This window comes from Piliocolobus tephrosceles, chromosome 6, assembly GCF_002776525.5.
Source record: "Piliocolobus tephrosceles isolate RC106 chromosome 6, ASM277652v3, whole genome shotgun sequence".
In the NCBI taxonomy this organism is placed as follows: Eukaryota; Metazoa; Chordata; class Mammalia; order Primates; family Cercopithecidae; genus Piliocolobus; species Piliocolobus tephrosceles.
In genome coordinates this window covers 41076264-41097722 of record NC_045439.1, presented here as the reverse complement: position 1 = coordinate 41097722, position 21459 = coordinate 41076264, and the positions used below count along the sequence as shown (strand labels likewise).

At 40.0% G+C, this 21459-nt stretch overlaps 1 protein-coding gene across 11 annotated transcripts in view; it reads left to right on the top strand.

Moving 5' to 3' along the window:
• FUT8 (fucosyltransferase 8) overlaps positions 1-21459 on the top strand; it is a 331654-nt gene that overhangs the window by 73076 nt on the left and 237119 nt on the right. The window contains exon 1 of one of the 11 annotated variants that reach the window (XM_023232624.3): positions 13098-13135. The exons of 9 other annotated variants lie outside the window; for them this stretch is intronic. The gene's annotated coding sequence lies outside the window, so the exon portion shown is untranslated. Of the gene's footprint in view, positions 1-13097; positions 13136-21459 lie in introns of those variants that run through there. One more of the 11 variants, XM_023232615.3, reaches the window with a different exon arrangement.

Genomic DNA, 21459 nt, shown 5'->3' with positions numbered 1-21459 from the left:
CACCGTCACCCGGTCTGGAGTGCAATGCTGTGATCTTGGCTGATTGCAACCTCTGCCTCCTGGGTTGAAGCGATTCTCCTGCCTCAGCCTCTTGAGTAGCTGAAATTATAGGCGCCCACCACCACGCTTGGCTAATTTTTTGTATTTTTAGTAGAGATGGGGTTTGATTATGTTGGCCAGGCTGGTCTGGAACTCCTGACCTCATGGTTTGCCCGCCTCGGCTTCCCAAAGTGCTGGGATTACAGGTGTGAGCCACTGTGCCTAGCCAGTCCAGAGGTCTTTTTTTTTTTTTTTTTTTTTTACACCTGTTATGTTATGAATTCATGGGGAATAGGTTCCAGCAGATTAGGCTCCTTTCCATTGGTTCTCACAAAGTGTGCTTCCCTGGATGGAGCAGGCTGGTGCTTCAGTTGAACCCACGTACCTTTCTCTTTAGCTTCTTTCTTTTTCTGATCATTTTCCTTTATGCATTTCAGGAAGCTGTCTTGGCTCTTAGAGTGCTTAATGTGCTCAATATGCACATTAATTCTCTTGGCAAGAATCTTGCCCTTGTTTGTTTGCAAGTTTTTTATAATACCAACAGCGTGCTGGGTAACGTATTTCTTTACAACTTGTTTACAATGCCAACAGCATGCTGGGCAGCACTACAGACTCTTCCAGTTTTGCCAGGATAACACTTGTGGAGCATTCTTTTTTGAACAGTACGCATTCCCTTAATGTCTACAATATCACCTTTCTTAACAGATTCGCATACCATAAGCCAAAGGAACAACTCCATGTTTAGTAAAAGGCCTAGCGAATATATATTGGGTGTCTCTTCTCTTTCCCTTTGTGTTTGTCATTTTGGTGAATTACTGGAAAATGGTGGTTCCCGCCGAAAGGTTGGATTTTTTTTTTTTTTTAACGCTAAATATTTCACTTCACTCTTTTTGCTTGCATGGTTTCTGAAGAGAAAGTTTGATCTAATTCTTACCTTTATTTCTCTGTGGATAAGATGTTTTGTGTGTGTGTTGTTTTTTTCCTTTACCTCTTGCTTCTTTCGAGATACCTTATTGGTCTTAATAAGTAAAAAATTAAAGTTTGCATTTGATTTAGTTTCCTCTGTCTGATTTTCTGCAGCTTCACTATCATTTGTCTGTGGAAATATTTTGGTATTTATCTTGCTTGGTATTCTCTGAACTTCCTGGTTTGGTGTCTCTTACTAAAGACATTCTTTCCTGTTACAGTGTTATTGATTTGTACACTCTCCTTCCTCACCTCCTCCCTTCACTGTTTTTTCCTACTCTTTCCTCTTCCTTTCTTTCCCACAGGATCTCACTCTGTCACCCTGGCTGGAGTGCAGTAGTGGCGTCATCATAACTCACTGCATTCTTGAACTCCTAGGCTCAAGTGATTCTCCCTCCTCAGCTTCTCAAGTGGCTAGGACTACAGGTGTGTTGCACCATGCCTGGCAATTAAAAAAAAAAAAAAAATCATAAGAGACAGGGTCTCCAGTGTTGCCCAGGCCAGTCATAGAAAAAAGAACTTAGCTGGGCTTGGTGGCATGCACCTGTAGTCCTACCTGCTTGGGAAGCTGTGGCAGGAAGATTGCTTGTGCCTAGGAGTTCAAGGCTACAGGGAGCTGTGGATCACCACTGTACTCCAGACTGGGTAACAGTGAGACCCTGTCTCAAAACATATTAAAAAAAAAAAAAATTCCTGGTGATAATTTGATAATTCCTGGTAAAAATTCCTGCCACATCCAAGTCTGTTTTCGGGGCTTGCTTTGTTTCTTCAGATTGTATTTTTTGCCTTTACAGTGCCTCATAATTTTTTTTATAGCCAGACAGAATGTATCAGGTAAAAGGAACTGAGGTAAATAGGCCTTTAAGGTGAGGTTTTATGTTTGTCTGTTTAGAAGTCAGGCTGTGTTTAGTGTTTGCTCTGGCTATGGTATCAGAGGCAAATGTTACAGGATCTTTAAGGTGTTGCTTTTCTGGCTAGAAACCTCTGTGGCCGGTGGCGCCTTTGCCTGAGTTCTTGTCCTGTGTCCAGGAAGAATGAGGTATGCAGACAAGTGGAGGGTGAGCAAGACAAAGAGAAGCTTTACTGAGTGTTAGAACAGCTCAGGTGAGAGCTGCAGAGGGCAGCCCCTCTCTGTAGGCAGGTCCTCTCATCCAGTGTTCAGCTGTCAGCAGAGAGAAGGCCCTGGAGTGAGTGACTCCTCTCTGCAAGCAGGTCCCCATTGACTTCCCAGCTCTCAGCAGAGAGGAGAGGTCCTCTGCCCTGCCCTGGCTGATGCTGGGGCTTTTATGGACCTCAGTGGGGAGGAAGTGTGCACCAGTTGGTACATCGGTGGCTATGGGTGGGCTGGAAAAGGCACCACAAGCCCCTACTGCAGTCTGCGGGTCTGGCAGCCCGGTCCCCAACCTTCAGGCCCTCCCTGGCCTGAAGATGGGGTCTTACTGGGGACCTGCCCCCTTCCACCCAGGAGCCTGTCTGCCTCCTGCCACCTTCCATGGTTCCCAGGCTGCTTGTGCCAAGGGGCACCTGTCTGCCAGCATGGAGCAGCTCTCCACCTCAATTTCCCCAGAGGGGGCCTAGGCGGCAGGGTCTGAGCATGTGCATATCCTGTTGGGCTGTGATGGTGTCCAGGCTTGGCTCCAACCCTGCTCTGACAACCTGCCAGATTGGAGCCGGTACGGGAAGTGGCAGCGGGAACAGGCATTTCCGAGCCTGTGAAGGCAAGGAGGGGCCTTCCCGAGTCCACAAGAGCACACGTAGACCTGGGTCCACAACCCTGACTTGGGTAGCTGCAGCTGTATGGGGTTGGGAGACAGGGCTCCTGCCTGTTTCCAGTCCCCAAGAGCACATGGAGGCCTGGGTCTACCATCCAGGCTTGGGTGGCTTGGGCTGCTGCCTGCTCCTGGCTCCCACTGGTACTGTGGAGCATGCAGCCCTGGCTCCACCCCCTTTCATCCTGGGACAGGGGCTCCAGATCCTTACTGGGCCTGGGCTGGGATCTGGGGCAGGGGTGACATCACCGGGAGCTACCCCAGTTGCCCTGGCACTCGAGCGGCCCAGGCAGAGCAGATCACTGTCCGGCCTGGTTGTTGGGAGTGGCAGGCTCAGCAGTTGCCTGACGTGGGGTGGACCCTAGGGATGTGGCCCCAGGCAGCCCTGCACAGTGCCTCCTCCTGAGGCCCAGGAACCTGGCACCCTCAGCGGGGTGGGCGCAGTGGCTATGTCACTGGCCGGTTCCTGAAGTGGGCACTGCTCCCACTTCCCGCCTCAGGCCCCTGAAGCTCAGATTCAGCTCTGCATTGGGCCCCGTCTGCTTAACTGTGCTGCACTGAGGGCGGCGGGCTGTTGAGAGAGGGGGTCTGTCCGCCTCTCCCTGTGCCTTCCCTGTACCAGAAAGCCACTGCTATCACTATCAGAGGCTAAAATTTCTTCTAGTGTCCTTGCTTTTATCTGCCCTGTAGTCTTTGGGTTTTTGTCAAGAATCCTTAAAAGGGGTCTGAGGCTTGCAGGTTTTTAAGTTGTAATCCTGTGTTGTACAAGAGCTGTATTGATGTGGTGGTAAGGGTAGAGGTGTAAGGGGGAAAGTTCTGTGGGCCTGTAATTAGATCCCAAGACTATAGAACTTTCCCCCTCATCTCTCTGCCCTCTACCAACTGTGAGCCTGAGTTGGGTATCTATCTCTTTTTCCCTGTCAAAGGATATATGGGGCTAGAGTTGGGTATTGCCCTTCCCTCAGGTTGGTTAGGCACTGTAAAACCCTAGTAGGTTAGGCAATCTAAAAGCCCAGTTGGTTAGGTTCTGGTAAAATAATTTCCTTTACTGGAATGCCTTTTGATAGAAACAAAGTCCCTGGCATATTTCAAAATGTTTTTCTTCTTACCCTGCTGCCAGCATGAGGGGATTTTTTCAGATCTTTGCCATGAGAACCTGGTAGGGCTCCTGCAAGTGAAACTCAGGAAAGTATGGAGACCCCTCTTAAGACTGGTCTGCCTGCAGTTTTTAACTCTCAAGCTAGTCCACAATTACTGTTTCAAGTGTTCCTACTGATGCTGGCTTCAGTTGAGAGCTTGTATTCCTGGGCTTCTGCTTCCCGCACACTGTGATTCTTTATATCTGCCTGCCTGTCTCTCCAGGTTTTAGAGCAGCAGTTTGCCCTCTGACCTCAATTCTCTGATGGCTCTAAGAAGAGTTGTTGATTATCAGTTTTTTTCCCCCAGCTTTTTTTCTTGTTGTGAGGTTGGGAGTGATGAATTAAAAGCTTTTTACAACCATACTTAAGGTTATTTTTTTGACAATTTTTGATGCTTTTGTAATTAGTCAAAAGACTTATTACAGTATCCTTTATCTGATTTGGCAGTGTTGTTCATTAAGAATTTTATTTCTTGCTGGGCACGGTGGCTCAAGCCTGTAATCCCAGCACTTTGGGAGGCCGAGACGGGTGGATCACGAGGTCAGGAGATCGAGACCATCCTGGCTAACACAGTGAAACCCCGTCTCTACTAAAAAATACAAAAACTAGCCGGGCGAGGTGGCGGGTGCCTGTAGTCCCAGCTATTCCGGAGGCTGAGGCAGGAGAATGGCATAAACCCAGGAGGCGGAGCTTGCAGTGAGCTGAGATCTGGCCACTGCACTCCAGCCTGGGCGACAGAGTGAGACTCCGTCTCAAAAAAAAAAAAAAAAAAAAAAAGAATTTTATTTCTTCCTGACATCAGGTCTGCACATTTTGGGGATAATGTATTCTAATTTGCAAGAAAGATTAAAAAACTCCTCCAGAGGGAAGTTGATCATAGGACTGATTATTGATGAGTTGACTGCCTTGTTTTGTGTTGCTATATAGGAATACCTGAGGCTAGGTAATTTATAAAGAGTTTGATTTACCACACAGTTCTGCAGGCTGTACAAGAAGTATGGCACCGGGGTCTGCTTCTAGTGGGCGCCTTAGGCTACTTTTCGCTGATACCAGAAGGCTAAGAGGAGCCAGCTTGTGCACATAATGAGAAAGGAGAAAAGGGTGGGAGGAGGGACCCTGACTCTTTTAAACAACCAGCTTTTGGGGGAACAAATAGAGTGAGACCTCAAGCATGCCTGAGGAAGAGCATTAATTTAGTCATGAGGGTTCTGACCCCTCCCCCCCACCCCAACAACAACTCCCATTAGGTCCCACCTTCAACATTGAGATCAAATTTCCACAGGAGGGACAATCATCTAAGTGATAGTATAGACTCAGACTATTTACTATTCTGTTTTTAAGTATAGATTGAGGGCAACAGCAATCTTTGTTTTCTATGTTGAGGGCCAAAGGTTTATTTTTATACTCTTATACTGTAAAAAAAAATACTTTATTTTTATAGCCTTTTTGAGTGTAGGGTCATGTCAGGTTTTACTAATTGCACTTCTGATAAGTATACTGATGATGCTGAGGATGGTTATTAAAACCCTATGCCGATACTTTGGATTTATGGAACCAATTAATTTGATGACTCATTTACATTGAATGTCTTAATTAGTAGATTTCCCATTAATTGTTTTTATGAGCTATAAGGTAATATTAATTCTTACTTTTTTGTGATATGGTAAAAATCTTAGTTCATATAATGAATTTAGTGCTCAAATATCTTAGTAGAAATTGAAGTAGAAAAAGACAGATTGTTATAAATTTAAGTTATAATTTTATTTTCTTTAGAAAGCTTTACATTGAAAATATCACATTATAGATAATTTAGACAACTTATTTATAACTTTTATTTATTATTATTGAATGTAAAAGAATTACACGCAGTCCCATGATCTTAACATAACTATGGTTACCATGTTGGTATGTATGCCTTTTAGTTCTTTTTCATACAGAATTTTTTTTTTACAAAGTTGTAATAATAATTTCTTTTCAAATTTGTGCCTTTTTTCAGTTAACAGTGTAAATGTTTCCCATTTCTCGTTGAGTGAGGTACTGTTAGGTTGGTCAGACTGAGAGTTCATTGTACGTATTGCTGTAATATCTTTGTGCGTTTAGGTTTTCCATGTTTGTACCTTATCTTTGGGTTTTCAGAAATCTGTGTCTCTCTCTGTTTCTCTTTTTGTGTGTCTTTTCTATCTCTTGCCTTCATTTGGGGAGCATTTTGTGTTCTCTTTCACAGGACTAATTTTCATTGGATCTTGAAAAATGGGATTATAAATTTTTTTGTTACTTATATAATTAGAAAACAATGCTTTTGGACTTAGATTGCTAAGTTTTATTCCCAAAAATTGTAGTTTTGTGACTAGGTGATAAAAATGATCTCCTGTTTATGTGCCAAACTTGGTATTCTAGACAGTCATACTTAGGATGTAAATTGTAGTCCAATAATTTAATACTTTATGTTTAATTCTTGTAATATTTTACTCACAAATTGAACTTTTCCTTACCAGTTTAATGTTTGTAGGCTTAATTTGGCGTCTTTCTCAGGATTACTTATTAGATTTCTCTGCATTCTTCTGACTTCTCCCTAAACCAATGTTTAGAACTGAATTGGGTTCAGCAATTTAAGTGGAAAATCAGTATGAGTAGAGACTTCTAGAAACTTCTTGTGTCACTGAGATGCTGAATTTGATGATTCTGACCCTACTTGCTCATCTGTAAAAGCTATTAGAGGATTGTTTTAAGAGTTTATATTCTATACCGGTATATATACACCATGTAATACCACTCAGCCATAAAAAAGAACGAAATAACATTTTTGCAGCAATTTGGATGGAGCTGTAGGCCATTATTCTAAGTGAAGTAACTCAGGAATGTAAAACCAAATACTGTACGTTCTCAAAAGTGGGAGCTAAACCTTGGATACGCAAAGGCATACAGAACAGTAAAATAGACTTTGGAGACTGAGACGCGGGGAGGTTAGGAAGAGGATGAGGGATAAAAAAAGATACATTGGGTACAATGTATGCAACTTTGGTGATGGGTATAGTAAAATCTCAGACTTCACCACTATACATTTCATCCATGTAACCCAAAACCACTTGTACTCCAAAAGCTGTTGAAATTAAAAACATATTTTTTTAAAAAAGAGGCCAGGTAGGGTGGCTCATGCCTGTAATCCCAGCACTTTGGAAGGCTGAGGTGGGCAGATAACTTTAAGTCAGGAGTTCGAGACCAAACTGACCAACATGGTGAAACCCTGTCTCTACTTAAAAAACAAACAAACAAACAAAAGCCAGGTATGCTGGCTCATGCCTGTAATCCCAGCTACTCAGGGGGTTGAGGCGGGCAAATTGCTTGAACCTGGGAGGCAGAGGTTGCACTGAGCTGAGATTGTGCCACTGCACTCTAGCCTGGGCAACAGAGCAAAACTCTGTCTCAACAAAAGAGAAAAAATTAAAAAAAGAGTTTCTATTGTACCTATTCTTCTAGCCTTATTATTTCTTAGAGATTTTATAAATGCATGTAGCTTTTTTACTCTTGTCATCTTCAAGTTATATGCCAAGATTGAAAAATAACCATCTTTCTCCTAATACCTTGGTGAACCTGATAGACACAGTTCATTTTATTGTAAAAGTAGTAAAATTTCTCAACTGATACTCGTTCTTCATTTTTGTGGATTTTTTCAGGGAAGATAGGATTTATTTTTTATTTTTATTTTTTAGCGGAGATGAAATTTTGCTGTATTGCCAGGCTGGTCTGGAACTTCTGAGCTCAAGCAATCCTCCTGCCTCGGCCTTCCAAAGTGTTGGGATTATAGGTGTGAGCCACCACACCTGGCTGGAAGACAGGATTTTTTAAAAGAGTAAATATCACTTAAGAATATCCACTACTTAGTATGGGATCTAAAGTTAAGCATATAAGGATGCTCACATATTTCTTTGTATCTTGTTCCCAGTCTTCCCCCTAATCTTGTCTCACTTTTTCCTCAACAAGTGTAGTTAACAACTACTATGAATTTGGAATACAAAATGATAACGACTCTGCCTTTAGGAAACCGATAATTTAGAAGGTGAACTAGAAATATAAGTTAATAATTACAGCACAGGAACTCCCCTAATTTCCTCTATAATAATATGTTCTCCCAAAATCTGATTGAAAATAAAAATTCCACTTGTCATAGGCGTCGGAGGTATTTGGGTATTTGTATGGAGAGTCATTTCACAGAGCTAAAATTTATTATAATAAAATATTCAATTCTAATTCCTAGGAGTGTTATCTCCTTTGGAATTAGAAATCTTCGTTGCTGCATAACATTAAAGTGTCAGGATGATGCCTGTAATCCCAGCACTTTGGAAGGTAGAGGCAGAGCATTGCTTGAGGCCAGGAGTTTGAGACCAGCCTGGGCAACATAGTGAGACCCTGTCTCTACCAAAACATTAAAAAAAAATTAGCCAGGCATGGTGGTGTCTGCATGTAGTCCTAGGTACTTAGGAGGCTGAGGCAGAGGATCGCTTGAGCTCAGGTGTTTGAGGCTGCTGTGAGCTATGGTAGAGCCACTGCACTCCAGCCTCTGCAACAGAGTGAGACCTTGTCTTGGGGGGCGGAAAAAGTGTAAGGATGGGATTTTTAGGCATCTTTGGGGCTGAGCAAATCAGTCCTGGGCCCAACCTCCTTGTAGGGGGTGAGGTGGCAACCTGTGGAATTTGAGGCCTACTACTGGGATTGTAGGTATAGAAAGTTAAGGGGGAAAGGATCTTTCTCACCCTGCCGTGGTAGTTAAAAGCTTGGTGCTTAATGGGTGCCTTTCACTTACTTGATCACCTAGGATGTCTGCTTAGAACCTAGCAATACTTGTAGGCCTGCACTGTCCCAAGAGAGAAATCAGAGACTTTTGGTGATAAGTCAAGGGTAAGAGACGAGGTAAGAGAACACCTACACTATAGGATATTAGAACTATAACTCCAATTACTCCTTCACACTCATCCTTTTCCCCCTCCCAGCTTCCAAGTATATGTGACTAAGGCTTTGTCCAGAGCAGGACTGGAGTATGGGGTCAGGATAGTGTCATGTCCTCCTAAACTTCAGGGAAGCCTGGCTTCATACTTCTTCTCACAATTTCCTAGCATTGTGAAATGACAAGGCTTCATGCAGTAACTCAAAATCATTGTTAATAAGGTGATATCTAAAAGATTGAATTTGGTATTCTGAAGTTAGTGTGAGGATGTTAGTCTGTCAATGTGTGAAATGTTTTGAGCTGTGTGAAACTCAGTTTTGCTTAGTGTGGTAAGTACAGCTGAAGTAGGTGTAAAACTCAGTAGTAGCACACAGAAAGGAGTAATGAATTGTGTCTGGAGGGTCAGGAGAGATCTCACAAAGGAGAGGATCCTTGAAATCTTTGTTCAAGTGGTAGATTTGAAGAAGTAGATTTTTTGTTGTTGAGACAGGGTTTTGCTGTAGGTCTCCCAGGCTGGAGTGCAGTGGTGCTGTCATAGCTCACTTCAGTCTCTAAACTTCTGGGCTCAAGCGTAGAAATAGATCTGATAGTGGAAGTCTCTGCCCAATAATACTGAGATCTTGGAACCTTACTCATTTCAGAAATGGCTCTGGTCTGAATACATTATATGGGACTAAGCTCTTCTAAATGTCTTTATCCCTTAATTCTTTCTGCATGAACTTCAGCAACTTCTAAGCTACCACTAGTAAATTTTCACTATAAATTATATACTGGATGATTGAATTTTTAGAATTAGATTTATTCCAAGTATAAGTCAACCTAAATATAAAGTTTTTCTCTACTTAAATATAAGCTTTTTTGGCACTCTTGAAGATTCTGAGTATTTCTGTGGACAGTTATGGCCATCAGGGTGTTTGTTTGAATTCTGGAATTGCCCTAGCGAGCACATAAACTGTGGAGTAAAGCAGGTGTGTGGTCTGACTCCTGACTCTGTCACTTAAGATCTGTGCAACCTTGAATAGTAACTTTGATGCTAATTTTCTACATCTGTAAAATATGGATAAAAAATGCAGAGTTTTTTTTAGCACAGTGCCTGGCATGAAGTAGTGGCTCAATAAATGTTAATTATTACTATTGTTAACTAAATAAGAGTTCCCTAGGTCTCTGGTTTCAAACATATGAGATGTTGGAGACTATGAATACCTTGGGGCCACCTTGAGCTAAGACTAGATGCTCAGGAGCACCGTTTTGATTAGTCATTTATTCATTGAGCATATATTTTTGCATTATTGTTTTAACTTTGCAAAATACCTAAATCAGTCAATTTTATTTCTATACATATATTTCTATATAGAGGAGATTTTCTATAGGATGACCTATTCTGGGTGTGTCTTTCTGACCTGCAGCTAATCAAGTGACTACAGCTTTGCTAATTTTTTTTGAAAAACCCTAATATTGTAAAACGGTAGTACAGAGGAAATAAGCTGTTGGTCAACTTCTAAATTCTGGCACAGGTTAGATTTGCCTAAGAGCAAATCATATAGCAAGAGTTGATGAGATAACTTTCCTTCTGGCTTCTAGCCTGGGTAAGTTTGTCTCACTTGGTATCAAGTCAGAGGAATCTGAACTATAGAACCAAATTGTAGGGAAAGATGACTAAGGGTTCATGATGTCTTTCCCCGCTCCCCCCCACCCCCCAAGGAGTTCTAGCTGTAAAAAGCATCATGTAAAAAGCATCATGGTTTAAAAGTTAACAGGCATCAGTGAAAGCAGCAGAAAAGTCAGAAACTAATGTAGCCAAGTCTAGATTATATCTGTTATAATCTTTTTAGTTAGAAGATTCTAGGTTCTAGAACCAGGTCTGTAAAATGTTGAGAGCCCTGTAAGTAAACTCCATTATTGTTGTGTAATTGATTTTTCTTTGTCTTTCTTCTTGGACATACTCTTCTTTAAAGAGAGTATTCCCCCCTCTACCCCAGATAGTATCTATCTTTGGGGTTTTGAGAACAATAGTATTCTTGTGCTTTAGGTTCTGAGTTGCTGACTTGAGGGAATTGGATACACAGGAGTCCCCAAGGCCCCCCCAGTGGATACCTGAAACCATGGATAGTACTGAACCTTATATATACAGGTCAGACATCCCAAATCTGAAATCCAAAATGTTCCAAAATCTGAAACCGACGTGACACTCAAAAGAAATGCTCACTGGAGCATTTTGGATTTGTGGATTTGAGATGCTTGACTGGTAAGTATAAAACAAATATCCCCAATAGGAAAAACTCCCTATTCCCATTAGTTTTTACTTGATATTCTGAATTCTTAAGTGTTTTTTTTTTTTTTTCCTAATTTGGTGATAGCTCCTATTTTTATGAGATAAATTAATGGGAAATTTTGCGATGGTAACTAGAAATTGTCTTTGCAGTATTAAATTTATAGTTGGGAGGCTACCAGGCTGGGTGGCTCTAGCTGTTTAAGTTCCTATCTAAGCAAACCAAAGCCCAACTTAGAAAGTAAAAGGAAACTAGATATTTTGCCAACTAGAAACCACCTAACTAATCTCCAACTAGTGTCTTTCCACCCTAACCAATGAGATATGTTTTCTTTGTCTTCCTTCTGTGTTCAGCATGTAAAGCTTGCAGCCCACACTGCTGCAAATGAAACTCTTCAAACCTCTACCTGATTGATGACTCATTCTTGGCCCAGATAAGCTCTTTTATTTTGTCTGTTTTTGCTTTAAACAACAGAGGAACATAAATTCTGTTAATTGATTGTATGAATATAGCAGTGAAAATTCCCTGTAAGGCTTTGGTTATCAGTATTTTAGGAATATAGATCTTTTTAAAACATCCCCTTTAGCTTTTAATGTGTTTTGGTTAAACAAGGTGATGTATGTGTCAGTATAATGCCAGGCTCACTAAAGTTACTAACTAAATGTTAGTTCCTTCAATACAGATATTCATTCCCTGGGACATGGTTCCAAAAGTAGATTATCATAAGAATTCTCTGAGAAGCTTTGAAAAGCTACAGATGTCTATGGCATATATTAATATATGGCATCTATATTAATACATGTATGTAGATGTACACAAACGATTTTATCTACTTTTTCCTTAACATTAACTCCTTCAGATAGAATGGTTGGCTCAAATGATTAAATTATTTTTGAGATTACTGATTCATAGAAACAAATCCCCTGCAGAAAGGTCGTATCGGTTTACCCAGTTACCTTTTCCTCACATTTTCTTTAACACTGGGTGTTCCTGAGCTTTTCATGTTTCTCAGTTTGGTGGAAAGGATCTCTTTGTTGGGATCTCTTTGATTATGAGTGAGATTCAGCATTTTCCATAATTTACTGATATCTGCATTTCTTCCTCTCTCCCTCCCTTTCTTCTTTCCTTTCTCCTTCTCCTACTTCCACTTTCCCCTGTCCTGTCCTCCCTTTCCCCTGCTCCCCGTCTTTCTTCCCCTTCTATCCCCCTCCTCTCCTGTTTTTCCTTCTTTACCTGTTTTTGATCTCTGTTCTCTCACATATGAAGATTCTGTTTTGACCAGCAATAAGTTGAATCATGGGGCTAGAAGATAAGGACTAAAAACAAGAATTGGTGTCCAGAAAGGTGGGGTAATTTTGATTACTGTGCCTGTTGCAAATATGAGCAAGATGTTAAATGTATCATAGATCTGCAAGTTTTTTTATAAATATTTTTATCTGTTGTCTCATTAATGTTATCTTTGAGAAATGGTTCTTTTCAGTTTGAGAATGGGGGAATTTGATTAAAATTTTCTTACATGAAGAAACTACATATTTTGCTACCATCATTTGGAAACTTCTTATTATGATTGGTTCTGGGTGGTATTGGAATCAATTTGAAATGATGCCGTCAATGACTACATGTTTTGATTTCTTGACTATAGGTAAATGTGATTAGAACAGAAATCCCTTAATAATAAGGATTCTTTATTCTTTGTGTCCCTAGTGCCTCATAGTATCTGGCCCTGATTAGGAGCTTTAGAAGTGCTTATTGACTGTGATTGCTTTTTTATCTGAATCTGCCCTTTCTATCCCATCATTATAATAACATCCATCTTGGGAGTAGTAAAACTGTTGCAAACTGCAGAAACGAACTGTGATTTTTTTTTTTTTTGAGACAGTGTTTTTTTTTTTTTTTTCCACCTAGACTGGAGTACAGTGGCATGATCATCTTAATAGCTCACTGCAGCCTCGACCTTCCCAAGCTCAGATGATCCTCCCACCTCAGCCACCAGAGTAGCTGGGACTACAGGTACACTCCATCATGCCCAGCTAATTTTTGTATTTTTTGTAGAGACGGGTTTCATCATGTTGCCCAGGCTGGTTTCAGTCTCCTGGGCTCAAGGGATCTGCCCACCTCGGCCTCCCAAAGTATTGGGATTACAGGTGTCAGCTGCTGTAGCTGGCACAAATATCTTTTTCAGACACTGCTTTTGATTCTTTTGGGTGTGTATCCAGAAGTGGAATTGCTGGTATCGTACAGTAATTCTATTTTTTTTTGTGGGGGCATGGAGTCTTGCTCTGTCACCTAAACTGAGTGTAGTGGTACTATCTTGGCTCACTGCAACCACTGCCTCCCCGGTTCAAACGATTCTTCTACCTCAGGCTTCCAAGTAGTTGGGATTACAGGCATGCGCCACCACACTGGCTAATTTTTTTGGTATTTTTAGTAGAGATGGGGTTTCACCATGTTGGCTAGGCTGATCTTGAACTGCTGACCTCAAGTGATCTGCCTGCCTTGGCCTCCCAAAGTGCTAGAATTATAGGCGTGAGCCATTGTGCCCAGCCTCTGTAATTCTTTTTTAAATGTTTTGAAGAAACATCATACTGTTTTTCACAGTGGCTACACCATTTTACATTTCCACCAGCACCGCCCAGGGTTCTAATTTCAGCACATTCTTACCAACACTTACTTTCTGTTATTTTTTTTTTTTTATAATCATCATCTTAATGGGTGTGAAGTGGTATCTCATTGAGATTTTGATTTGCATTTTTGAAATGATTAGTAATGTTGAGCATCTTTTCTTATGCTTATTGTTCATTTGCATATTTTCTTTGGAGAAATGCCTATTTAAGTCCCTTGCCCATTCTTGAATCAGATTTTTTGTTGTTGAGTTTTACGGATACTTTTAAAAGTTACTAATCACATGAACTCCATTTTAGGTGATTTATAATTCCGTAACGTATACTTTTTTTTTCTGAGACTTCTATATAGTTTGTATTCTAGTGGGTCGATGGAGTGTGATTTTTTTTTTCAATAGCTTTGCCGAGGTATGATTGGCAATAAAAAATACTACATACATCTGAAATGAACAATTTGATTAGTTTTGACATATGTATACATCTGTGAATCCATCACCACAATTAAGATAGTAAACATACTCATTACCTCCACAGATTTCTTCTTGCCCCCTTGTAATCTTTTCCCCCACCACTACCCATCCTTCCTTGCCTCCAGGAAAATCCTGAATTGCTTTTGGTCACTATAAATTTAGTGCATTTTCTAAAGTTTTTTTTAAAAATGGAACTTATAGTGTATACTTTTGGTCAGGGGCTGTCCATTCCTGTGTTTATTTATCATTTGTATATTTTCTTTGGTAAAATGTCTGTTTAAATATTTTGCCCATTATAAAAATTGAGTTGTTTGTTTTCTTATTATTGAGTTTTGAGAGCAGTTTATATTCTTGATGAAAGTTGTTTATAAGATACATGCTTTGCAGATGTATTTTTCCTGGACTGTAACTTGTCTTTTCTTTCTCTTAATAGTATCTTTTGAAGAGCACACAGTTTTAATTTTGATGAAGTCCAGGCTATCAGTTTGTTCTTACATGGATTGTGTTTTTGTTTATGTATCTAAGATATATTTGCCGAATCCAAGGGCATAGAAGTTCTCTCCTGGAAGTTTTTTGGTTTTGTATTTAGACCTATGATGCATTTTGAGTTAATTTTTTTATATGGAGTAAAAAGTGGTTAGAAATTCTTTTTTGGGGGTAGGGACATGCAGTTGTTTCAGCATCATTTACTGAAGTGGTTTGTCCTTTTGACTTTTGTCAAAAATCATTTGATTGTATATGTGTGGGTTTATTTCTGACTCTATTTTGTTCCACTGATCACTTTTTCTTTTTTTTTTTTTTTTTTTGTGGTCTCATACCAGCTCAATTTTAATTTTAAAGTGACAAATGTACAGGTGGAATGAAATTTTAAGCAACACCCTCCAAATTCCTCTTACATGATAAGAAGGAACTGAATGTAATTTTGCTCTATACTAAACAGTAGCTCGGATAGACATAAAACCAATTAAGGATAGACATAAAACCAACTAAGCCTATGTGAAAATCAACTTATAAATGGACCACAACTCCATGATGTTGTTTCTGTGCTGTGATTTCTTTGTCTTTCTCGATGCCACTGCCATACTGACTACTATGGCTTTATGTCATGAAATCAGGTCACGTTAACCCATACAACTTCTTGTTCCTTTTCAGAGCAATTTTGGCTGTTGTGCTGGTTACCAATCTGTTGCCTTTCATCTTCAAATACATCCTTTTTGCCTGCTCTGTGAAAATATCTCAGGCCCTTTAAATATTTTTCTTTTGTCAGCTGACAATGTTAAGCTTTGCCAGTACAGAGTGTTGGAGAAACACTGTAGAAAAGTTTTGCTTCTTCATTTCTGTGTACTTGCTTAGTTGACTGTAGCAACACACTCAGCTTCTTCAGTGTCAACCCACATTGGCTTCCCCACTCTACAGTTTCTGTAGGGTGCATGTTTTCACCATTATCAGGCTTCTGCAGTGCTCAGAGGGCAGCAGTACCCAGCACCAGTGACCCAGGGCCAGCAACTTCTTTTACTTCCCTCTCAGGTGGATTTGTAACAGAGTATCTTTGTGAAGAGATTTTACTAGCACCCTAAAGAATGGATTTTTGGCAAGTTCCTCAAGGTAGATTTCCAGTAAGTTCTGCTGGTGCAGCACTACAGCAACTTCTCTGCTATTCAGTGAGAGGACTGTGTTCTCTCCAACAAGGTCTGGATCTCAGCCCTGGGATAGTTTAGGGTTGGAGGAAGCTCTTGCCTTAGTATTCTGTGTCAACCTAGGGAGCATTAGCTACTCTTAAGAGTTCTCTTTATTTCTCATTAGTTAATTGGCTGCTTCTCCAACCCCAGGTTAGTTAGTGATCCTTTTTATTAAGCTTTCACTTTTCAAATTACTATGTGGCTTTTCTCTCCTGAATGGCTTTACATTTTCATATGAATTTTAGAAACAGTATGTAAATATTTGATTGGAATTGCATCAAAATCTATAGATGAATTTGAGGGACAATTGACATCTTAACAATATCAAATCTTCTGACTCATGAATAAGATGTCTCCATTTATTTGGATGTTTAATTTCTTTCAGCAGTATTTTATTGTTTTCAATCTACTGATCTTACCCATATTTTATTAGGTTTATCTTTAAGTATTTTATATTTTTTGATGCTTTTATAAATATTTTAATAACATATCAACTTTTTTTTTTGAGACAGAGTTATTGGCCAGGTGTGGTCAATAACTGTCACCCAGGCTGGAGTGCGGTGGCGTGATATTGGCTCACTGTAAACTTCACCTCCTGGGTTCAAGCGATTCTTCTGACTAAGCCTCCCGAGTAGCTGAGATTGCTCAGCTACCACACCTAGCTAAGTTTTGTATTTTTAGTAGAGATGGGATTTCACCTGGTCTGGACTCCTGATCTCAAGTGATCTGCCCTCCTCAGCCTCCCAAAGTACTGGGATTAAAGGCGTGAGCCACCACACCCAGCCAATAACATACAATTTTTAATTATTCATTACTAATGCATAAGAATGCAATTGATTTTTGTATAGTGGCATTGTATCCTGAAAACCTGCTGTACTCATTCTCGTAGCTTTTTTGTAGATTACATTGGCTTTTCTGCATAGACAAAGCATGTCTTTTGTGAATAAAGAGACTATTTCTTCCATTCTAATAAAAAGACAATCTTTTTATTTCTTGCCTGATTTCACTGGCTAAAACCTCTGGTATAATGTTGAATAGAAATAGAGTGGACATGTTAGTCTTGTTTCTTTTTTTATTTTTTTAAATTTTTATTAAATACTTATTTATTTGCTTTTGAGACAGTTTAATTTTTTTTTTTTTTTTTTTGAGATGGAGTCTCACTCTGTTGCCCAGGCTGGAGTGCAGTGACGTGATCTTAGCCTTAATCTTAGGCGGAAAGCATCTATTCTTTCACAATTAAGTATGATATTGTAGATTTTTCAGGATGCACTTTATTGGGCTGAGGAAGTTTTTTTTCCATTCCTAGTTTTGGTAAAGTTTAAAAAAAAATTAGGAATGGATTTTGAATTTTGTCATTTTTTTTTTTAATGTGTTGAAATGATTCCATGTTTGTTTTTTTTTTTTAAGTTTTTTATTAGCCAGGCGTGGTGGCGGACACCTGTAGTCCCACTTACTTGGAAGGCTGAGGTGGGAAGATTGATTGCTTGAACCTGGGTGGTGGAGGCGTCAGCGAGCCGAGATCATGCCACTGCACTCCAGCCTGGTCAACAGTTGAGACCCTGTCTCAAAAAAATAAAAAAAGTTTGTTAATATGGTGGATTACATTGCTTGATTTTTTAAAGGTTAATCCAACTCTGTGTTTCTGAAATAAAGCCACTTGGTTATGATGTATATTTGGCTTCTTGATGTGGCCCCGCAGTTCACTGATGCTCTTTATATTCTTTTTGTGTTCTTTTCTCTTTTTGTGTTGTATTTTTGGATCGTCTTTATTGGTATTTTTCCAAGTTCATGAATCTTTGCTTCTACAGCGTCTAATCTGTTGTTCTGTGTAGTTTTTTTTATGTTAGATATTATAGTTTTCATCTTTAGAGGTTTGATTTAGATATTTTTTATATCTTCCTTGTCCCTTAATGTTTTGGCTATGTGAAATACATTCAGAATAACTTTTAGACTAGGCATAGTGGCTCATGCCTGTAATTCCAGCACTTTGGGAGTCTGAGGTGGGAGAATTGCTTGAGCCCAGGTATTTAGGACCAGCCTGGGCAACACAGTAATACCTTGTCTCTATTTAAAAACAATAATAATTTTTAATGTCCTTGCTAACATCTGGGTTGGTTTCAGTCAATTGATTGCTTTGTTCATGTTTTCATGCCTCTTTGCGTATCTGGTAATCTTTAACTGACAGACACTGTGAATTTTACCTTTTTTGAGTGTTAGATATTCTTTTATTATTAGAAATTCTGTTGAATTTTGTTCTGGATATGTAGTTGGAGACAATTTGAGGCTTGCTTTTATGATTTTTTTTAGAAGGCCTGGAGCAATGCTCAGTCCAGGGCTAATTACTCTTCACTGCTGAGGCAAGACCTTCTCAGCACTCCACTCAATGTCCCGTGAATTAAGAGCTTTACCAGTCTGGCTGGTAGGAACAGGCAATATTCCTAAGTCTGCATGATTATCCATCACTGTTCTCTCAAATTCTTTCAGATGTTTTTCCCCCCAGCCTCCAGTAGTTGTCTCACACTTTGAGCTAATCAGTACTGTGTTGAATATTTGAGAGGCCCCGCTGCAGATCTCTGGGTTTTGTTCTCTACGTAGCCACCCTGCTACTTTCCCAGGGCTAGCTGCCTTGGTCTTCATGGACTCTAAGCCCTGTTTCATCAACTCAAGTTAGTTTATCCATGCACCTAGCTCCCCTTGGATTTCTTTCTCTTCCCTGGGCCTTAGCCTGAAAAGTCTCTAAAGGTTTTAAGCTGGGACTGTTGAAGGTATTATTTCCTGTCTCTCTAGAATCACTGTTCTTTGTTGCTTGATGTCCGGTTTCTTGAAAAATGTTGTTTTCTATATTATGTTCGTTTTTGTTTCGTTTTAAGTGAGAGGACAAACCTGGTTGTTTTACTGCGTCCTGACCTCCATATATAGTGTATTTTTAACCCCATTATTTTCCATTTTTTAAAAACTTTTTTTCCCATTATTTTCAGTGGTAAAAATAATTCTGGTTTGAGAATTACAATTTCTTTATGTTTTGGCACTAGCTAATGCAAGTATCTATTATATACATATTGTATTGGCAGTTTTCTTTCTAAAAAATCCCCCCAAACTATTATTCTGCATATATAGTAATACCTAGGTTTTAAAAAGTATTTTATTTCCAATATCATTTTCAGTTGGTTAAAATAAACTACAGTACATACTAGTGGAGTCTAATTAAATGATGTGAAGAATATAGAAAAATACTTAGAAATGTTTAGAGAACGCATCCTGATGAAATCTGTTAGGAGTACAATTGTTTTAACTGTAAAGCTTGGCATTACTGCATGGGAGACAGCTATAGAATACTTAGGTCTTATTGGTGAACATATAGGAAGAGGTTGAAATAAGAGATGAATTACATGAAGAAGTTTTTAAGTCATGGAGGCTTACTGAGATTTTGAGAAAAGCAAATAAGTAGACCTAACAAGACAGGGGGCTCAGAAGAATGCATTTGTTTCTTATAGATGGTAGTTGGAGCTAGGGCAGTGTAGCTTATGGCTTTGCTTGAGTAGAAAGAGTTGACTTGGGATAATTGGATTTAAACCCTCTATTTACCACTTGCTAACTGGCTAAGTTTTTTAAACTAAATTTCTGATTTTGCATGTGTAAAATGAGGATAAGCATATTTACCTCGAGGGTTGTAGTGAGCATTAAATAGAATCAATTACATAGAAGTATATAGCAGTATATTTATGTGCTTAATAAGTGTTTGTCTTTGTCTTTATTATTTTAAAGAAATGACCAGAGAAAGCTTTATTTTTCTATTGTATATTTCCCTAGTGATTATATGGACATAGAAGCAGTGCTTACAGTTACCTTGGAACCCATCAAGAAAAAATGATGCAAATTCCTGCCCTGTTGCCCTCCTGGAACATTCCATAGTTTGGATGAAAATCAGCCAGAGCACTGTTAGACTCTATTAGCATAATACTATGTTAGAAAATAGTGGGCATGGACTGGGCGTGTTGGCTCACACCTGTCATCCCAGCACTTTGGGAGGCCAAGATAGGCAGATCACAAGGTCAGGAGTTTGAGACCAGTCTGGCCAACATAGTGAAACCCCATCTCTATTAAAAATACAAAAATTAGCCGGGCATGGTGGCATGTGCCTGTAGTCCCTGCTACTCAGGAGGCTGAGGCAGGAGAATCCCTTGCACCCAGGAGGTGGAGGTTGCAGTGAGCCGATATTGTGCCACTACACTCCAGCCTGGGCAACAGAGCGAGACTCTGTCTCAAAAACAAAACAAAAAAAAGAAGATAGTGGGCATGAGAAGGCCCTGAAGGAGAGTTCTAACTTGGAGAAGGATGGTGGAATTTTTTTATAGGGCTTTGACGGGAGGGGTCAGGCAAACTTCAGTTTGAGGAGTAATTAGTCAAGGATAGGTCTCAGAGGAGTGGAGAATTGATCATGTAGATTAGCAATTATTGGGCAATTTGAATTTTATTAAGAATGTTGGGGCTGGGCATGGTGGCTCATGCCTGTAATCCCAGCACTTTGGGAGGCTGAGGCAGGTGGATAACTTGAGATCAGGAGTTCGAGATCAGCCTGGCCAACATAGTGAGACCCCATCTCTACTAAAAATACAAAAATTAGCCAGGTGAGGTAGTGGGTGCCTGTAATTCCAGCTACTCGGGAGGCTGAGGCAGCAGAATCACTTGAACCCGGGAGGCAGAGGTTGCAGTGACCTGAGATCGTGCCACTGCACACTCAAGCGTGGGCAGCAGAGCGAGACTCTGTCTCAAAAAAAAAAAAAAAAATTCTTAGTTTTTAGTGTCTTCACAGTAGATTTTTTTGTCATTGGCTCTTGCAGCCTTTCTCCTTGTCTCCCCCAGTTCCAGCCCCCCAAATAGAAGGACCCATTATCTTGCTCATAATTTTAGATTCCTAACTCTTGATTTTGGAAGGCACTGTCTTTGTGAAATTTCAGAGATGAAGGAGTTAAATAATTTGTGATGCAGGAAATTTCTCTTAGTCTTTGCTCCTTGAATTCTTTGTGCAGTTTTTTCTTTGTTTGTTTTAGAGACAGGATCTTGCTGTGTTGCCCAGGCGGGAGTACAGTGGTGTGATCATAACTCACTGCAGCCTTGAATTTCTGAGCTCAAGTGATCTTTCTGCCTAAGCCTCCTGAGTAGCTAGGACTACAAGTGTGTGCCACCACATCTCAGTAAAAAATTTTTGTAGAAATGGATCTTGCTATGTTGCCCAGACTGATCTGAAACTCCTGGCCTCAAGCAGTCCTCCTACCTCTGCCTCCTTAAGTGCTGAGATTACAGGCCTGAGCTACCTCACCCAGCCTGCACTGTATCTTGGATCCTGCTATGTAGGTGCTCTGTAGCAGAGGAAACAGTAATATATGATAATGAAAAGCTTCGAAGTAGACATCTGGCTGGAAGGGAGATTTGAATAGGGTTTTGCAGCAGCTATTTTAGTTGAGGACACGTCTTCAACTTAAATTACAATGGCCTGTTTTCATTTTGCTTCATCCTTCTGTGATGATCCTAGTAGAAGTCAAATGAGATCATTTTTGATAGTT